Source organism: Oncorhynchus masou, unplaced genomic scaffold (assembly GCF_036934945.1).
Source record: "Oncorhynchus masou masou isolate Uvic2021 unplaced genomic scaffold, UVic_Omas_1.1 unplaced_scaffold_4364, whole genome shotgun sequence".
Taxonomy (NCBI): domain Eukaryota; kingdom Metazoa; phylum Chordata; class Actinopteri; order Salmoniformes; family Salmonidae; genus Oncorhynchus; species Oncorhynchus masou.
The window spans coordinates 25001-28895 of record NW_027010756.1 but is presented as its reverse complement, the minus strand read 5'-3'; the positions used below and the strand labels follow the sequence as shown (position 1 = coordinate 28895).

Genomic DNA, 3895 nt, shown 5'->3' with positions numbered 1-3895 from the left:
CAAATCCTTGTACTTCGTTCAGTTGCATTGCTGGAGGGTAGGACTACACTACCCACAACCCCATCCTACTGCAGTACATACAGGAGGAGGTAGGACTACATTATCCACAACCCCCTCCTACTGCAGTACATACAGGAGGAGGTAGGACTACATTATCCACAACCCCCTCCTACTGCAGTACATACAGGAGGAGGTAGGACTACACTACCCACAACCCCCTCCTACTGCAGAATTTAGAGGAGGAGGTAGGACTACACTACCCACAACCCCCTCCTACTGCAGTACATACAGGAGAAGGTAGGACTACACTACCCACAACCCCCTCCTACTGCACTACATACAGGAGGAGGTAGGACTACACTACCCACAACCCCCAGTACATACAGGAGGAGGTAGGACTACACTACCCACAACCCCCTCCTACTGCAGTACATACAGGAGGAGGTAGGACTACACTACACACAACCCCCAGTACATACAGGAGGAGGTAGGACTACACTACCCACAACCCCCAGTACATACAGGAGGAGGTAGGACTACACTACCCACAACCCCCAGTACATACAGGAGGAGGTAGGACTACACTACCCACAACCCCCTCCTACTGCAGTATTTACAGTAATAGGAGATGTCGTTTTCTTCTACAGATTCCTGACTATAGAAACGCAGTGATAGTGGCCAAATCTCCAGCCTCAGCCAGAAGGTACTCTACTGTCTGTATTATATAGTTGACTGGAGCTGCTACTGTCTGTATTGTATAGTTGACTGGAGCTGCTACTGTCTGTATTATATAGTTGACTGAAGCTGCTACTGTCTGTATTATATAGTTGACTGAAGCTGCTACTGTCTGTATTATATAGTTGACTGTAGCTGCTACTGTCTGTATTATATAGTTGACTGTAGCTGCTACTGTCTGTATTGTATAGTTGACTGTAGCTGCTACTGTCTGTATTGTATAGTTGACTGTAGCTGCTACTGTCTGTATTATATAGTTGACTGTAGCTGCTACTGTCTGTATTGTATAGTTGACTGTAGCTGCTACTGTCTGTATTATATAGTTGACTGTAGCTGCTACTGTCTGTATTGTATAGTTGACTGGAGCTGTTACTGTCTGTATTATATAGTTGACTGTAGCTGCTACTGTCTGTATTGTATAGTTGACTGTAGCTGCTACTGTCTGTATTATATAGTTGACTGTAGCTGCTACTGTCTGTATTGTATAGTTGACTGTAGCTGCTACTGTCTGTATTGTATAGTTGACTGGAGCTGCTACTGTCTGTATTATATAGTTGACTGGAGCTGCTACTGTCTGTATTATATAGTTGACTGTAGCTGCTACTGTCTGTATTGTATAGTTGACTGTAGCTGCTACTGTCTGTATTGTATAGTTGACTGTATGTATCTGCTACTGTCTGTATTGTATAGTTGACTGTAGCTGCTACTGTCTGTATTATATAGTTGACTGTAGCTGCTACTGTCTGTATTGTATAGTTGACTGTAGCTGCTACTGTCTGTATTATATAGTTGACTGTAGCTGCTACTGTCTGTATTGTATAGTTGACTGGAGCTGTTACTGTCTGTATTATATAGTTGACTGTAGCTGCTACTGTCTGTATTGTATAGTTGACTGTAGCTGCTACTGTCTGTATTATATAGTTGACTGTAGCTGCTACTGTCTGTATTGTATAGTTGACTGGAGCTGCTACTGTCTGTATTATATAGTTGACTGGAGCTGCTACTGCCTGTATTGTATAGTTGACTGAAGCTGCTACTGTCTGTATTGTATAGTTGACTGGAGCTGCTACTGTCTGTATTATATAGTTGACTGGAGCTGCTACTGTCTGTATTGTATAGTTGACTGGAGCTGCTACCGTCTGTATTTTATAGTTGACTGGAGCTGCTACTGTCTGTATTGTATAGTTGACTGGAGCTGTTACTGTCTGTATTATATAGTTGACTGGAGCTGCTACTGTCTGTATTGTATAGTTGACTGTAGCTGCTACTGTCTGTATTATATAGTTGACTGTAGCTGCTACTGTCTGTATTGTATAGTTGACTGTAGCTGTTACTGTCTGTATTATATAGTTGACTGTATGGAGCTGTTCCTGTCTGTATTATATAGTTGACTGTAGCTGCTACTGTCTGTATTGTATAGTTGACTGTAGCTGCTACTGTCTGTATTGTGAAATAATACCAGGCTATTGTTTAATAAGGAGAGTGCACAGTTTTGAAAGTTACATTTGGGCTGTCTTGATACAACATTTTGAACAGAAATGCAATGGTTCATTGGATTAGTCTAACACTTTGCACACACACTGCTGCCATCTAGTGTCCGACATCTAAATTGCAGCTGGGCTGGAATAATACATTATGGCCTTTCTCTTCTATTTCAAAGATGATGGACCAAAAACGATGTAGGGTGGTTCCTCTTTAACTACAGTCTGGGTTAGGGTGGTTCCTCTTTAACTACAGTCTGGGTTAGGGTGGTTCCTCTTTAACTACAGTCTGGGTTAGGGTGGGTCCTCTTTAACTACAGTCTGGGTTAGGGTGGGTCCTCTTTAACTACAGTCTGGGTTAGGGTGGGTCCTCTTTAACTACAGTCTGGGTTAGGGTGGGTCCTCTTTAACTACAGTCTGGGTTAGGGTGGGTCCTCTTTAACTACAGTCTGGGTTAGGGTGGGTCCTCTTTAACTACAGTCTGGGTTAGGATGGTTCCTCTTTAACTACAGTCTGGGTTAGGGTGGTTCCTATTTAACTACAGTCTGGGTTAGGGTGGTTCCTCTTTAACTACAGTCTGGGTTAGGGTAGTCCTCTTTAACTACAGTCTGGGTTAGGGTGGTTCCTCTTTAACTACAGTCTGGGTTAGGGTGGTTCCTCTTTAACTACAGTCTGGGTCAGGGGGGTTCCTCTTTAACTACAGTCTGGGTCAGGGGGGTTCCTCTTTAACTACAGTCTGGGTCAGGGTGGTTCCTCTTTAACTACAGTTTGGGTCAGGGTGGTTCCTCTTTAACTACAGTCTGGGTTAGGGTGGGTCCTCTTTAACTACAGTCTGGGTTAGGGTGGGTCCTCTTTAACTACAGTCTGGGTTAGGGTGGGTCCTCTTTAACTACAGTCTGGGTTAGGGTGGGTCCTCTTTAACTACAGTCTGGGTTAGGGTGGTTCCTCTTTAACTACAGTCTGGGTTAGGGTGGTTCCTCTTTAACTACAGTCTGGGTTAGGGTGGTTCCCCTTTAACTACAGTCTGGGTTAGGGTGGGTCCTCTTTAACTACAGTCTGGGTTAGGGTGGTTCCTCTTTAACTACAGTCTGGGTTAGGGTGGTTCCTCTTTAACTACAGTCTGGGTTAGGGTGGTTCCTCTTTAACTACAGTCTGGGTCAGGGTGGTTCCTCTTTAACTACAGTCTGGGTTAGGGTGGTTCCTCTTTAACTACAGTCTGGGTTAGGGTGGTTCCTCTTTAACTACAGTCTGGGTTAGGGTGGTTCCCCTTTAACTACAGTCTGGGTCAGGGTGGGTCCTCTTTAACTAGAGTCTGGGTTAGGTGGTTCCTCTTTAACTACAGTCTGGGTCAGGGTGGTTCCCTCTTTGCTGAGTCACAGGTTAGGGTGGGTCCTCTTTAACTACAGTCTGGGTTAGGGTGAGTCCTCTTTAACTACAGTCTGGGTTAGGGTGGTCCCTCTTTAACTACAGTCTGGGTCAGGGTGGTCCCTCTTTAACTACAGTCCTGGTTAGGAATGGTTTCCTCTTTAACTACAGTCTGGGTTAGGGTGGTTCCTCTTTAACTACAGTCTGGGTTAGGGTGGTTCCTCTTTAACTACAGTCTGGGTTAGGGTGGTTCCTCTTTAACTACAGTCTGGGTTAGGGTGGTTCCTCTTTAACTACAGTCTGGGTTAGGTGTG

The 3895-nt window shown here is 44.5% G+C and overlaps 1 long non-coding RNA gene across 2 annotated transcripts in view; it reads left to right on the top strand.

Moving 5' to 3' along the window:
• The first annotated feature begins 414 nt into the window (after positions 1–414).
• LOC135535040 (uncharacterized) overlaps positions 415–3895 on the top strand; it is a 3661-nt gene continuing 180 nt past the window's right edge. Inside the window, exons 1-2 of one of the 2 annotated variants that reach the window (XR_010454798.1) lie at positions 415–444; positions 648–703. This is a non-coding gene — a long non-coding RNA (uncharacterized LOC135535040). Of the gene's footprint in view, positions 445–556; positions 574–647; positions 704–3895 lie in introns of those variants that run through there. The other variant, XR_010454799.1, reaches the window with a different exon arrangement.